The sequence below is a fragment of the Cherax quadricarinatus genome, unplaced genomic scaffold (assembly GCF_038502225.1).
Source record: "Cherax quadricarinatus isolate ZL_2023a unplaced genomic scaffold, ASM3850222v1 Contig10, whole genome shotgun sequence".
Lineage (NCBI taxonomy): Eukaryota > Metazoa > Arthropoda > Malacostraca > Decapoda > Parastacidae > Cherax > Cherax quadricarinatus.
Window position 1 is genome coordinate 290,499 of NW_027195036.1, and position 18,185 is coordinate 308,683.

The window sequence follows — 18,185 nt, forward strand, 5'->3', positions numbered from 1 at the left end:
CCCAGAGAACAACAACAACCAGAGAACGAAACCCAGAGAACAACGACAACCAGAGAACAACATCCAGAGAACAACAACAACCAGAGAACAACACCCAGAGAACAACAACAACCAGAAAACAACACCCAGAGAACAACAACACCCAGATAACAACAACACCCAGATAACAACAACACCCAGATAACAACAACACCCAGAGAACAACAACACCCAGATAACAACAACACCCAGAGAACAACAACACCCAGATAACAACAACACCCAGATAACAACAACACCCAGATAACAACAACACCCAGAGAACAACAACACCCAGATAACAACACCCAGAGAACAACAACACCCAGATAACAACAACACCCAGATAACAACAACACCCAGATAACAACAACACCCAGATAACAACAACACCCAGAGAACAACAACACCCAGATAACAACAACACCCAGAGAACAACAACACCCAGAGAACAACAACAACCAGAGAACAACACCCAGAGAACAACAACAACCAGAGAACAAAACCCAGAGAACAACGACAACCAGAGAACAACATCCAGAGAACAACAACAACCAGAGAACAACACCCAGAGAACAACAACAACCAGAGAACAACACCCAGAGAACAACAACACCCAGATAACAACACCCAGAGAACAACAACACCCAGAGAACAACAACAACCAGAGAACAACAACAACCAGAGAACAAAACCCAGAGAACAACGACAACCAGAAAACAACAACAACCAGAGAACAAAACCCAGAGAACAACGACAACCAGAGAACAACAACAACCAGAGAACAACAACACCCAGATAACAACAACAACCAGAGAACAACACCCAGATAACAACAACCCCCAGAGAACAACAACACCCAGAGAACAACAACACCCAGAGAACAACACCCAGAGAACAACAGCACCCAGAGAACAACAACAACCAGAGAACAAAACCCAGAGAACAACGACAACCAGAGAACAACAACAACCAGAGAACAACAACACCCAGATAACAACAACAACCAGAGAACAACACCCAGATAACAACAACACCCAGAGAACAACACCCAGAGAACAACAGCACCCAGAGAACAACAACAACCAGAGAACAAAACCCAGAGAACAACGACAACCAGAGAACAACAACACCCAGAGAACAACAACAACCAGAGAACAAAACCCAGAGAACAGCAACACCCAGATAACAACAACAACCAGAGAACAACACCCAGAGAACAACACCCAGATAACAACAACACCCAGATAACAACAACACCCAGAGAACAACAACACCCAGATAACAACAACAACCAGAGAACAACACCCAGAGAACAACACCCAGATAACAACACCCAGATAACAACAACACCCAGATAACACCCAGAGAACAACAACAACCAGAGAACAACACCCAGAGAACAACACCCAGATAACAACAACACCCAGATAACACCCAGAGAACAACAACAACCAGAGAACAACACCCAGAGAACAACACCCAGATAACAACAACACCCAGAGAACAACACCCAGATAACAACAACACCCAGATAACAACACCCAGAGAACAACAACACCCAGAGAACAACACCCAGATAACAACAACACCCAGATAACAACACCCAGATAACAACAACACCCAGATAACAACAACACCAAGAGAACAACAACACCCAGAGAACAACAACACCCAGAGAACAACAACACCCAGAGAACAACACCCAGAGAACAACAACACCCAGAGAACAACAACACCCAGATAACAACAACACCCAGATAACAACAACACCCAGATAACAACAACACCCAGATAACAACAACACCCAGATAACAACAACACCCAGATAACAACAACACCCAGATAACAACAACACCCAGATAACAACAACACCCAGATAACAACAACACCCAGATAACAACAACACCCAGATAACAACAACACCCAGATAACAACAACACCCAGAGAACAACAACACCCAGATAACAACAACACCCAGATAACAACAACACCCAGATAACAACAACACCCAGATAACAACAACACCCAGATAACAACAACACCCAGATAACAACAACACCCAGATAACAACAACACCCAGATAACAACAACACCCAGAGAACAACAACACCCAGATAACAACAACACCCAGATAACAACAACACCCAGATAACAACAACACCCAGATAACAACAACACCCAGAGAACAACAACACCCAGAGAACAACACCCAGATAACAACAACACCCAGAGAACAACAACACCCAGAGAACAACACCCAGATAACAACAACACCCAGATAACAACAACACCCAGAGAACAACACCCAGATAACAACACCCAGATAACAACAACACCCAGATAACAACACCCAGATAACAACAACACCCAGATAACAACACCCAGATAACAATACCCAGATAACAACAACACCCAGATAACAACAACCAGATAACAACAACACCCAGATAACAACAACACCCAGATAACAACAACACCCAGATAACAACAACACCCAGATAACAACAACACCCAGAGAACAACACCCAGAGAACAACACCCAGAGAACAACAGCACCCAGAGAACAACAACAACCAGAGAACAAAACCCAGAGAACAACGACAACCAGAGAACAACATCCAGAGAAAAACAACACCCAGAGAACAACAACACCCAGATAACAACACCCAGATAACAACAACACCCAGAGAACAACAACACCCAGAGAACAACAACACCCAGAGAACAAAAAAAAACAGAGAACACTAAGAGAACACCCACAGAACAACACCCAGAGAACACCTCTCAGAGAACAACAACACCTAGAGAACAACACCCAGACAGCAACAACACCCAGACAGCAACAACAACCAGACAGCAACAACCAGAGAACAATAACACCCAGAGAACAACACCCAGAGAACAATACCGAAAGAACAATACCCAATGAACAACACCCATAAAACAATAGCATCCAGAGAACAATAACACCCAGAGAACAACACCCAGGGAACAACACCCAGAGAACAACACCCAGAGAACAACACTCAGAGAACAGCACCCAGAGAACAGCTCCCAGAGAACAGCACCCAGAGAACAACACCCAGGGAACAACACCCAGAGAACAGCACTCAGAGAACAGCACCCAGAGAACAGCACCCAGAGAACAGGTCCCAGAGAACAGCACCCAGAGAACAACACCCAGAGAACAACACCCAGAGAATACCCAGAGAACAATACCCAGAGAACACCAGAGAACATTACCCAGAGAACATTACCCAGAGAACAATACCAGGGAACACTCAGAGAATAATACCCAGAGAATAATACCCAGAGAATACCCAGAGAACACCCAGAGAACAATTCCCAGAGAACAACACGCAGTGAACAACAACACCCAGTGAGCAACAACAACACCCAGAGAACAACGACACCCAGTGAAAACACCCAGAGAACAACACCCAGAGAACAATACCCAGAGAACAACACCCAGAGAACAACACCCAGAGAACAACACCCAGAGAACAACACCCAGAGAACAACACGCAGTGAACAACAACACCCAGTGAGCAACAACAACACCCAGAGAACAACGACACCCAGTGAAAAACACCTAGAGAACAACACCCAGAGAACAATACCCAGAGAACAACACCCAGAGAACAACACCCAGAGAACAACAACACCCAGAAAACACCCAGAGAACAACACCCAGAGAACAACACCCAGAGAAGAACAACACCCAGAGAACAATACTCAGAGAACAACACCCAGAGAACAACACCCAGAGAACAACAACACCCAGAGAACAATACCCAGAGAACAACACCCAGAGAACAACACCCAGAGAACAGCACCCAGAGAACAACACCCAGAGAACAACACCCAGAGAACAGCACCCAGAGAACAGCACCCAGAGAACAACACCCAGAGAACAACAACACCCAGAGAACAATACCTAGAGAACAACACCCAGAGAACAGCACCCAGAGAACAACACCCAGAGAACAACAACACCCAGAGAACAGCACCCAGAGAACAACACCCAGAGAACAACACCCAGAGAACAACAACACCCAGAGAACAATACCCAGAGAACAACACCCAGAGAACAACACCCAGAGAACAACAACACCCAGAGAACAATACCCAGAGAACAACACCCAGAGAACAGCACCCAGAGAACAAGAGTTATATCTTCACCATCAGAGTGAGCCACTGTTATTAACCACACTGTGTCCCCGCCACTGAAGCACACACTAAAATCTGCCAGTTTAATCTCCCAAACATTTAATATGGCTGAAAAATATAATAAATTTTATATTCAAATCACGTTTGATGAAACCACGATAAATATGCAGAGGATTTCCCTTTAAAATTCCAATAATATATATATTTTTTCCCCACTGGAGATTGATTTCAAAATAAAATGCTTCGTCTGCAGTGATTCAGTAACTCTTGTAAAAATTCTGATGTGTTTATATTAATATGTTGAGGAAGATATCGCAGCCTCACAGCCTAAACTTTATCCTCCTTTGTGTAGTTTTAAAAATAGGTTAGATAAATACACGAGTCGGTGTGGGTGGGTGTGAGTTGGACCTGACTAGCTTGTGCTGCTGGGTCTGGCGTCGTGCTCCTTCCTTGAGTGGAGGTGACCAGACTGGGTGGGTCATTGGGCTAATCCGGGGGGAGACATGGACCCGCTCCGCATGGGTCAGTAGGCCTGTTGCAGTGTTCCTTCTTTCTTATGTTCAAAGGGGTGGACCGGTAAGCCAGCTGAAGGTATCGGTCACATGGCCTAAGGCTCCAATGGTGGGTTATCATCTAAGACCCTCGTCAGGAGACACTTGTCTTGTTTCCTGACGAGCTTCACCTAACTACATACCACCAGGGATAGTTCCCTCAGGGTATGTCTGCTTTGAACCCTATTTTCTGGTTACAAGTTTTCTTGTGTCGTAGTGAAGCTTTCATGACCCTTGTACAGTCTTCATAATAATAATAATAATAATAATAATAATAATAATAATAATAATAATAATATCTTTATTTACTACAAGTACATGTTATACAGTCCTAGCTGACAACAATGACATACTACTATATAGAAACTCCCTTGTTATGCTCAGCATTTCGGGTAAATTAGGTCAGTGTACCAGGATGAGACCAACACCAGTCGACTAACACCTAGGTTCCCATTTTACTGATGGGGAACATAGACAACAGGTGGAAAGAAACACGTCCAATGTTTCTACCCTGGCTGGGAATCCAACCCAGGCCCCTCACCGTGTGAAGCGAGAGTGTTAGCCACCAGGCCACAGAGCCCCTTGTGCAGTCTTCATGACCCTTGTGCAGTCTTCATGACCCTTGTGCAGTCTTCATGACCCTTGTGCAGTCTTCATGACCCTTGTGCAGTCTTCATGACCCTTGTGCAGTCTTCATGACCCCTGTGCAGTCTTCATGACCCTTGTGCAGTCTTCATGACCCTTGTGCAGTCTTCATGACCCTTGTGCAGTCTTCATGACCCTTGTACAGTCTCCATGACCCTTGTGCAGTCTTCATGACCCTTGTGCAGTCTTCATGACCCTTGTGCAGTCTTCATGACCCTTGTGCAGTCTTCATGACCCTTGTGCAGTCTTCATGACCCTTGTGCAGTCTTCATGACCCTTGTGCAGTCTTCATGACCCTTGTACAGTCTCCATGACCCTTGTGCAGTCTTCATGACCCTTGTACAGTCTCCATGACCCTTGTGCAGTCTTCATGACCCTTGTACAGTCTCCATGACCCTTGTGCAGTCTTCATGACCCTTGTGCAGTCTTCATGACCCCTGTGCAGTCTTCATGACCCTTGTGCAGTCTTCATGACCCCTGTGCAGTCTTCATGACCCTTGTGCAGTCTTCATGACCCTTGTGCAGTCTTCATGACCCTTGTGCAGTCTTCATGACCCTTGTGCAGTCTTCATGACCCTTGTGCAGTCTTCATGACCCTTGTGCAGTCTTCATGACCCTTGTGCAGTCTTCATGACCCTTGTGCAGTCTTCATGACCCTTGTGCAGTCTTCATGACCGTTGTGCAGTCTTCATTGTGCAGTCTTCACCCTTGTGCAGTCTCCATGAACCTTGTGCAGTCTTCATGACCCTTGTGCAGTCTTCATGACCCTTGTGCAGTCTTCATGACCCTTGTGCAGTCTTCATGACCCTTGTGCAGTCTTCATGACCCTTGTGCAGTCTTCATGACCCTTGTGCAGTCTTCATGACCCTTGTGCAGTCTTCATGACCCTTGTGCAGTCTTCATGACCCTTGTGCAGTCTTCATTACCCTTGTGCAGTCTTCATGACCCTTGTGCAGTCTTCATGACACTTGTGCAGTCTTCATGACCCTTGTGCAGTCTTCATGACCCTTGTGCAGTCTCCATGACCCTCGTACAGTCTTCACGACCCTCGTACAGTCTTTATGACCCTCGTGCAGTCTTCATGACCCTCGTACAGTCTTCATGACCCTCGTACAGTCTTCATGACCCTCGTACAGTCTTCATGACCCTCGTACAGTCTTCATGACCCTTGTGCAGTCTTCATGACCCTTGTGCAGTCTCCATGACCCTCGTACAGTCTTCATGACCCTCGTACAGTCTTTATGACCCTCGTGCAGTCTTCATGACCCTCGTACAGTCTTCATGACCCTCGTACAGTCTTCATGACCCTCGTACAGTCTTCATGACCCTCGTACAGTCTTCATGACCCTCGTACAGTCTTCATGACCCTCGTACAGTCTTCATGACCCTCGTACAGTCTTCATGACCCTCGTACAGTCTTCATGACCCTCGTGCAGTCTTCATGACCCTTGTGCAGTCTTCATGACCCTCGTACAGTCTTCATGACTCTCGTACAGTCTTCATGACCCTCGTACAGTCTTCATGACCCTCGTACAGTCTTCATGACCCTCGTACAGTCTTCATGACCCTCGTACAGTCTTCATGACCCTCGTACAGTCTTCATGACCCTTGTGCAGTCTTCATGACCCTCGTACAGTCTTCATGACTCTCGTACAGTCTTCATGACCCTCGTACAGTCTTCATGACCCTCGTACAGTCTTCATGACCCTCGTACAGTCTTCATGACCCTCGTACAGTCTTCATGACCCTCGTACAGTCTTCATGACCCTTGTGCAGTCTTCATGACCCTCGTACAGTCTTCATGACCCTCGTACAGTCTTCATGACCCTCGTACAGTCTTCATGACCCTCGTACAGTCTTCATGACCCTCGTACAGTCTTCATGACCCTCGTACAGTCTTCATGATCCTCGTACAGTCTTCATGACCCTTGTGCAGTCTCCATGACCCTCGTACAGTCTTCATGACCCTCGTACAGTCTTCATGACCCTCGTACAGTCTTCATGACCCTTGTGCAGTCTTCATGACCCTCGTACAGTCTTCATGACCCTCGTACAGTCTTCATGACCCTCGTTCAGTCCATAGGTTTTAAACCCCATTAACCAACAAATTCAATTATATTCAGTTTTGTTACCTTAATTAACTCGGGTAAAACATCAGTCCTATATATGGAACACTAACCGAAGCTGACCTAACTTCAGTAAGTTACTGAGTCATCTTTACTCACTGTCTGGAAGAATCAGCAGTGTGGCATGCAAAGAATATGTTACAATTTATTTGGCGTATGTCACACTCCCACATAGGCTGCCTCCCAGCCAGTGAACCGGCTGCTAAAGGTTTAGCAATCAATAGGGTACCCATCGTTGCTGTAGCAACGTAGTTCACTTGCAGTAAGCATTGGCAGACTTGCCTACCTGCTGGTTGAGTAAGGTACACTCTGGCTCCTGCTCTGCAATCTGTCACCGTGATGTACACTTATTACTATATTTGTACATAGTGTACATCCCTGTATATATCTGTTGAAGGCAAATATAAATTTTAGTCTTCTGTTAAGTTTTGTTTGTTCCATTTCCCAGTACGACCAGGTCTCACAGGCCATTCTTACCTGTGTTCGTAATAAGTTACTGAGTCATCTTACCTGACTGGAACACTCAGTAAGTTACTGACTCTCTCTCACTCATTGACTGGAACACATGAAACACTGATCACGTTGTATTTCTGTTCAGTATTTCATTCAACTAGCTTTGTCATACCTACTCCTAAAGATGCGCATGGAGTTGCCTCCAGTACTTCCGCAACAATTCCATTTTATTTCTGTTAATCCAATATTTACAACTGTTCAACTCTGACTGATGTGTTCGACTGCTCCATATTGTCAATTGTTCCGTCTGTCACATCTGAGTATACAGTGTTTAATATACTGTTATTTTTATAATGATAATATATCTAAGACCTGGCTGTCTGACTGTCACTGTACCTCATGACAGCTCTGTCACTATCATGACAGTCAGAACCGTGACAAAACACAGTGACAGAACTGTCACGAGACAGTGACAGAACTGTCACGAGACAGTGACAGAGCTGTCACGAGACACAGTGACAGAACTATCACGAGACACAGTGACAGAACTGTCACGAGACAGTGACAAAACTGTCACGAGACACGGTGCTCTGCCCAACAGAACCTTCACTATCTTATAAAACGTCTCGTCCAAGAAGCTAAAACTAATCTCCAGAATAGATCAAAAGAGCAAAGTTATCTGATAACTGACAACTTGAAGTACTGTGCTCACTGCGTGAATTTCAGAAGGTTATCCCCGTACCCTGAAAGCCCAAGGCACTCTACCTCAATGTATGCAAAAGGAATAGTGCAGAGTGAGATAACAATGTATACCGAAGATTTGCAAGGCATTTACAAGTTATCACATGGAGACTAATACTACAGCGTCTTCAATAGAAAAGGTAAATCTACACTTGCCCATCGTGAAACTCTCTCGGGTTTTGCACTAAGTATAATACAGCTCCTCTGTAAGTTTCAACTTGATCGAAAGAGGTATTTTTTTAACAATTTCACAGTACCAATATTCCAAAACACACGAACACTGTAAGTTTGAAGGTACTACTACCACTACTATTACTACTACTATTACTACTACTATTACTATTACTACTACTACTATTACTATTACTACTTCGATACTGTCAACCACAATATATTATGTAAGAAACTTCAAGCTATTGGTATAGGTTCTGTAGACTGGTTTAAGTCTTACCTTAGCAACAGGAGACAAATTGTCAAAATCAACAAAACGGAATCAAAACCCCTGCCGATAGCATGTGGAGTTCCCCCATGTAGTATTTTGGGCCCCTTATTATTCTTATGTTATGTCAATGACATGCCTATCAGTGTCAAGTGTAAACTCCTACTGTATGCAGATGACAGTGCTCTGTTAGTGTCAGATAAAGACCCACAAGATATTGCTAATGTTTTAGCACTGGAACTGGAGTCCTGCAGCAAATGGTTAGTAGACAACAAACTATCATTACACCTAGGGAAAACTGAAGTCATTCTCTTTAGCACGAAACATAAACTGAGAAGGGTAAATAATTTTAATGTCCAGTGTAATGGGGAGCCCATCACTTTGGTTTCATCAGTAAAATATCTGGGAATCCCCTTTGACCCATGCATGTCAGGAGAATTGATAGGGAACAGTGTAGTAAAGAAAGCGAATGTCAGACTGAAGTTCCTGTATAGACAAGCACAGTGTCTACCTACTGAGGCTCGCAGGACCCTATGTCTAGCCCTTATACAATGCCATATGGATTACGCTTGCTCTTCATGGTACTCTGCCTTGACAAAAAAACTGAAAGATAGACTGCAAATCACCCACAACAAAACTGTAAGATTCATCCTGGGGCTGGGACCAAGAGAACATGTAGGCCAGGATGAATTACAGCAGTTGGATATGCTGAATGTTGAAGACACAGTAAAACAACTGAAGCTAAATCATGTTTATAAAATTGCTCACAAACAATGTCCAGAATATCTTGCTGTCAATTTTGTCAAGGTTGGGAACCGCAGCAATCATAGTACTAGGGGGAGACAACAATCATAGTACTAGGGGGAGACAACAATCATAGTACTAGGGGGAGACAACAATCATAGTACTAGGGGGAGACAACAATCATAGTACTAGGGGGAGACAACAATCATAGTACTAGGGGGAGACAACAATCATAGTACTAGGGGGAGACAACAATCATAGTACTAGGGGGAGACAACAATCATAGTACTAGGGGGAGACAACAATCATAGTACTAGGGGGAGACAACAATCATAGTACTAGGGAAGACAACAATCATAGTACTAGGGGGAGACAATCATAGTACTAGGGGGAGACAACAATCATAGTACTAGGGAAGACAACAATCATAGTACTAGGGGGAGACAACAATCATAGTACTAGGGGGAGACAAAAATCATAGTACTAGGGGGAGACAACAATCATAGTACTAGGGGGAGACAACAATCATAGTACTAGGGGGAGACAACAATCATAGTACTAGGGAAGACAACAATCATAGTACTAGGGGGAGACAACAATCATAGTACTAGGGGGAGACAAAAATCATAGTACTAGGGAAGACAACAATCATAGTACTAGGGGGAGACAACAATCATAGTACTAGGGGGAGACAAAAATCATAGTACTAGGGGGAGACAACAATCATAGTACTAGGGGGAGACAACAATCATAGTACTAGGGGGAGACAACAATCATAGTACTAGGGAAGACAACAATCATAGTACTAGGGGGAGACAACAATCATAGTACTAGGGGGAGACAAAAATCATAGTACTAGGGGGAGACAACAATCATAGTACTAGGGGGAGACAACAATCATAGTACTAGGGGGAGACAAAAATCATAGTACTAGGGGGAGACAACAATCATAGTACTAGGGGGAGAGAGCACAACTTTGTAGTAGCCACAGTCAGTGGCCAGGCGTCAAACACCTTTTATTGTACAGCAATAAAGGAATGGAACAGACTGCCCGCACATGTCAAAGCCAGTCATAGCATGAACCAGTTCAAGAAGAGTGCCAAAAGGTGTCTGATGAATGAAGCTACAGAAAGGGAGGGGAATGATTTTCTATTTTTTAGCTAACATACGTGTAAATTTTACCTTATTCCTAGTAATGACCCTCGTATTGTAGATAATCTTAATGACCCTCGTGTAGTAGATAGTCTTAATGACCCTCGTGTAGTAGATAGTCTTAATGACCCTCGTGTAGTAGATAGTCTTAATGACCCTCGTGTAGTAGATAGTCTTTTTAGTATGATAATAAGATGTTATCTTCATTATAGAATAATAAGATAATATTATAACCTTTATATTATAATAATAAGGTAAAAGGACCACAATGGAAATAAGTCACTCTGTCTGACTTTTTTGGGTTATCCCAGGTTCTCTACACATATGCTGCTATGTATGATAATTCTATGTAACTGTATTTGTGTATACCTGAATAAACTTACTTACTATTACTACTACTACTATTACTATTGCTACTACTATTACTACTACTATTACTATTACTACTACTACTACTACTATTACTATTACTATTACTACTATTACTATTACTACTACTATTACTACTACTACTATTATTCCTACTACTACTATTACTACTATTACTACTACTACTAATACTACTACTACTAATAATATTATTATTACTACTACTACTATTACTACTACTATTAATACTACTACTACTGCTACTATTACTACTACTACTACTACTACTACTACTACTACTACTATTACTACTATTATTACTACTACTATTACTACTATTATTACTACTACTATTAATACTACTACTGCTGCTACTACTATTACTACTACTATTAATACTACTGCTACTGCTACTACTATTACTACTATTACTATTACTACTTCTATTACTACTACTTCTATTACTACTACTACTACTATTACCACTACTGCTACTATTACTACTACTACTATTACTACTACTACTACTATTACTACTACTACTATTACTACTACTACTATTAATACTACTACTACTGCTACTATTATTATTACTACTACTACTATTACTACTACTACTACTATTACTACTACTACTACTATTACTACTACTACTACTATTACTACTATTATTACTACTACTATTACTACTATTACTACTACTACTATTAATACTACTGCTATTAATACTACTACTACTGCTACTACTACTACTACTACTACTACTATTACTACTACTATTACTATTACTACTACTACTACTACTACTACTACTAATGATAATCTTATACAGACCATAGCTGAGGTCAGTTACATGTTATATACGAAGCCTCTTGTTATACAGAGCATTTCGGGCAACTTTAGTTTTGTCCCCCAGGATGCGACCCACACCAGTCGACTAACACCCAGGTACCTACTTACTGCTAGGTAAACAGTGACAGCAGGTGTGTTAAGGAAACACGTCTTAATGTTTCCACGTGTATTGGGCATCGAACCACGGACACACAGTGTGTGAGTCGAGCGCGCTACCATCCGAGCTGCGGGTTGAATTCTGAAGTTATCAGCGCTGGCGCATCGAAGTTGAGCAGATGAAGAAATCACAATGATTACATAAAAACTTGCATTTTCCTTTCCCCAATTTCTGCAATAAAATGAACAAAGTGGCAACTACAGAGCCAGTAGAGGGGAGATGAGGGGAGAGTGTCTCCCTGCTGGACTCCCCTCTGCTGAAGTGACTTCATGCTCCAGGAATAACAGAGGAGAATTGTGAGAGGGTGAAAAGTTCGCATGTATATTTAATTTCCGGTGTGAATGAAAGAGGCGTTGGTAGTTAGCTTGTGTTCTCGTTTGTCTGTAGAAGAATGTCTTCAGCGCTGTCTACCACACTCTCACACTGTCCCTGACAAGTTGGGGAAGGGAGGGTGTGGGTGGGGGAAGGGGAGGGGCAGGGGCAGGGGGGATGGCGTGTGGGGAGGCAGCTAGTTTGGTTGGGTCACATGACCGTCCATTCCCAGAGTGCTCGTAAGTATCTGTCTTTAGAGTTGTATTAATTTAGGTGTTGGGTTGTATCTTTTTACGGCTATTACCTGACTTGACTGTTACTCTTGTGGGCTAACATAATGTTGTATTCTCACTTTTCCTGTAAAGGACTTCGTCTATTGTGCGAAGATTTATTACATCTGCAGCAGGACCAGACTCGCGGGACTCCGTGTTCATCAAGAACTGCAAGAAACTCCTTTCACGAGCCTTAAATTTTTTATGGAGAGGGAGTATGAAGACACGGGTCATCCCATAATCACTAAAAAAAAACCTGACATACCTCCACTCCACAAAGGTGAGAGCTAAGCAATTGCAAGGAATTACAATCTGATAGCACTAACGTCCCACATCATAAAAATCTTTGAAAAGGTTCTAAGAGACAAGATTGTCATCCACTTAGATATCCATCAGTTACTCAACCCAGGGCAGCATAGGTTTAGAGCAGGTCGCTCCAGCCTCTCAACTACTGGACCACTATGACATGGTCTTGGAAGCATTGGAGGACGAACAAAATGCAGATGTAGTACACAAAGCCTTTGCAAAAGCCTCCAACAAGTACGACCATGGTGTAATAGCACACAAAATGCGTGATAAAGGAATAACAGGAAAAGTTGGTAGATGGATCTATAACTTCATAACAAACGGAACACGAAGAGTAATAGTCAACAGAGTAAAGTCTGAGACAGCTACGATGAAAAGCTCTGTTCCACAGTAATCGCTCCCATTCGTTCCTCATCCTCAAATCTGTCACAGACAGAGATGTAAGCCACAGTACTGTGTCTTCCTTTGCGGATGACATCCGAATTTGTATAACAGTGTCATTCGTCGAAGACACTGCAAGTCTCCAAGCGGACATCAACCAAAACTTTCAATGGGCCTCAGAAAACAATGTGACGTTCAATAAAGACAAATGTTAATTACCCCACCATGGGAAACTCTAGAAAATAAAAGCTCCATTGGAGTATAAAACAAATTCCAACCACACAATAGACCAAAAAACTATTGTGAAGAACCTGGGAGTGATAATGTCAGAGAATCTCACTTTCTAAGAACATAACAATGTATCTCCCACATCTGTTGGGAAAAATGATAGGATGGATAACGAGAACCTTCAAAACTAGGGATGTCAAGCCCATGATGATTCTCTTCCAATCACTTCTCTTTAAGCTGGAATATTGTTGTACACTAACGGCCCCTTTCAAGGCAGGAGAATTACAGAACATGAGAATATACAGAGAGCTTTCACGGCATGTATAAGTTCGATAAAGCACCTAAATTACTGGGAACGGTTGAAGTCCCTTGATTTGTATTCCCTGGAATGCAGGCGAGAAAGATACACCTGGAAAATCCTAAAGGGACTAGTCCAAAATCTGTACACAGAAATTACTCCCTACGAAAGCAAAAGACTCTGAAGGAGATGCAACATTCCCTCAATGAAAAGTAAGGGCGCCACGAGTAAGCTATGAGACAACACTATAAGTATCAGGGGCCCCAAGACTGTTCAGCTGTCTCCCCTGGCTGTCTTCAAGACCCCTGACTGTCTTCAAGACCCCTGACTGTCTTCAAGGCCCCTGGCTGTATTCAAGAAGACGTTGGACAGACTCAGTACCTGACAAGCCGGGCTGTGGTTCTTACGTCGGTTTACGTGTAGCCAGCAGTAACAGCCTGGTTGATCAGGCCCTGATCCACCACGACACCTGTCTGCGGGGGCGTTGACCCCCTAAACCCCCCTCCAGGTATACTCAAGGTTCATGTATACTAGTTTGTACTATGAGGATGTCAAGGATTTTAATAAAAGCTTATGTGTGGATACTATCTACCTATCAATTTGCTTCACTCCTGTGAGTCAGCCTTCACTTCACTCTGTCAGGCATGTCAGTGCTGACAGTTGTCTTCACGACTTAGGAAGACACACACACATTACTCTATCATAGATTCAGTCTCCTAAACTCATATTATTGATGGGTCTCATTCTCCCGTCTTATAATCATGCAGGTATGTGCCCAGTAACACAACTGTTGACAAATGCTATTTTAAATAAGAGGATCTCTGCGGGAGAGCCAAACATTGTAGATTCTTTTGGTGGTATTTCAGTGTAACCTTCCCCCCACAGAACCCTATAATAGACACAGTCACTCTGAATATGTGACTCTTTCAAAATTAATATTCCTAAGATGTTTCCTTTGGTAGTGTTGACGGTCCTGGGTGACTGTGGTTGGTGGTACTGACGGTCCTGGGTGGCTGTGGTTGGTGGTACAGACGGTCCTGGGTGGCTGTGGTTGGTGGTACTGACGGTCCTGGGTGGCTGTGGTTGGTGGTACTGACGGTCCTGGGTGGCTGTGGTTGGTGGTACTGACGGTCCTGGGTGGCTGTGGTTGGTGGTACTGACGGTCCTGGGTGGCTGTGGTTGGTGGTACAGACGGTCCTGGGTGGCTGTGGTTGGTGGTACTGACGGTCCTGGGTGGCTGTGGTTGGTGGTACTGACGGTCCTGGGTGGCTGTGGTTGGTGGTACTGACGGTCCTGGGTGGCTGTGGTTGGTGGTATTGACGGTCCTGGGTGGCTGTGGTTGGTGGTACTGATGGTCCTGGGTGGCTGTGGTTGGTGGTACAGACGGTCCTGGGTGGCTGTTTATTATGAGTTGTGGCAGCATGTCTGGGACCGATTTTGTCTCATTGATAATTGCGGTAATCAGCGCAACTCTCTTTGTTGTCTTCACTTTTTTCCTCACTTCTGCGCAGATTTTCTCGGGCCTTCCTCGGTGACTTCTATTTTGAAATGGCAGATGATTGAAGTTAGCATATCTAGGGAAGTTGTGTACTATTCTGATGAATAATGATGCCGCGCGTTATGGACACTACTGGACAAACCTTGTGAGACAGTAGCAGGTTGTGCCTTACCCTGAGGTACCTCGGTCTTCTGAGTTGTTGCCTGAGAAGGTCCCTGAAATGCGCCTGGAAAGTGTAACCCACAGTACCTACGTAATGTATGAACGAACACATTAGTAATAAGGATATGATCTCCACATACACTAAGTGCAGCTCTCTTCATATTGTCAGACGCACGATTCTCATATTCTGGACGGGCATCAGTCAGGCCACTAATAACGCTACGAACAAGTTCATAAACAGTGAAATCAGTTTTACAACATTCACAACCATTGTGACTAGTAAACAAAACACAATATTTCCTCAGTATCTTTTCCGTAACTCAGGTCTCCAAGAAATACAATGTACACAACTCAAACTTGACAATGTTCTGAGTATATCAGTTATGACTGTTAGCGAGGTACACAGTCATATTCATATATAGTTTATTTGGACATGTTACATGGTTGTTGTTGTGTACAGAACATTGGTAGAACATTCTTTCCAAGACCTGTAGCAGATCAAACTTCACGATGCACTTCTCGAACAGGGTAAAGATCAAATTAGAGAGTGGGACAGTCAATGACTCGTCCAAGCTAGAACTTGCAGCTGTTGTCAGTGACAGACTGCAAGTCAAGTTTAATGCGATTCTGTCGCTCAAAGAGGCCTTCGTTGTCGTCTGTACTGACGACACCGAGGCTGAAAAACTCATTACCACCACTGCTACAACCACTCTACGAGATCAGGGATTTATTGTCTTGACTTCCCCAGCTCTGAGGGCCAGGAGAACTGTGTTCCTCAAGAGACTCGACAGGCTCATCACTGCCCAGGCTACCGAAGAAATAAAGTCGTCCATTGAAGCACAGAACCCTTGGGCCAAGGTGGAATTCATTACCAAAATACCCAATGCCTCCTCCATGCTGAAGGTCACCTTCAGTGACGTCAACATGGCAGCCAGAGCTCTCGCTGAAGGCCTGGCTATTCACTACTTCCACATCAACCCAGCCTTCATCGAAGCAGAGAAATTCCAACATATCTCACAGTGCTATAATTGTTACTCATACTTACACACCACAAATGATTGTCCTACCAAGGACAAGAAGTTCTGCTCCACCTGTGGCCGTGAGGGTCATGACTTCAAGAATTGCACTACTGCTTCACCACCTAAATGCTTGAACTGCAAGAATGACCACCATATTCTTGCTGCCAGGTGCCCTACCAGAAGAGACATACTCAAGAAACAACAACAACAACAAAAGAAACCCAACCCACAAGCAACCACATATTCTGCTATCGCCAAGCTTCAAGCAGACACTACCAAGATACTACAAGCCACGCAAGCTGCTCCCACCACTTCCCTGCCAGCACCTACTGCCGACTCCACCAAGATTCTTTAGTGCATTATGTATGCTCATGTACAGAATGCAGCTGAGCCTGGTTCCTTCAACACCACCATCAATGAACTTTTCAAACTAAATAATATGCCTGGCCTCACATTCCCTGCATCACCACCTTCCACTGAGATCCTAAAATCTACTGCAAATATTACCAGCATCACCGCTGCTCCACCGCTGTCACAACCTCCACTAGACACAGAGATGGACTAATCAGAGACCACTGAGACGTCGGCAAACCCCACCAATGAGAGTCCACTACCGCTTGCATCCACTGCTAGAGCAATTGACCAGTCGGAAATCTCGCCTTCACCAGTTCAGCCACCAGCCAAGAAAGCAAAAACACAAGAAACTGCGGATGCACCTCACGGTGCCAGTGCCACTGACACTGCTGCACCACAACAAGTCCGATAACTGAAGGGTGTATACTTCTACACAACCAAGCAGTATAAGAACACAATGCTGTCTTCAGAAATCCATCAGCACCTCCAGGACGGAACAGTCAAGTATACCTACTACCAAACTGTTACATACACCACTGCAGACATGACCAGACTACTCACTGCCAACACCCAACACCTTGTGGAAGTCGAGTACACCTCAAAGAGGAAATTCAGGATGCTTCAGAATGGGGACCTTGAAGACGGTACCCTCCTCTAGCACGACTATCCATGACCATTCACCATGAAGATAAGTTTCCCCAGCACTTTGCTGTCCGCTAAAGCTGGGGTGTGGCTCCAATCGACCCTGTAACTGCTACCTCTGCCCGACTGCGCTTCTCTTCGGGGAAGTCAGCGCAAGATAGAAGACGACGACACCCTCCAACCGGAGGGCCAAGAAAGAAGATGATCGTCACCCCCACCCGGGGGGCCACTGGCCGGGTCACCATCTGGAGAAGACCAGGGCCGGAAGTACCGACGAATCAACATGAATGAAT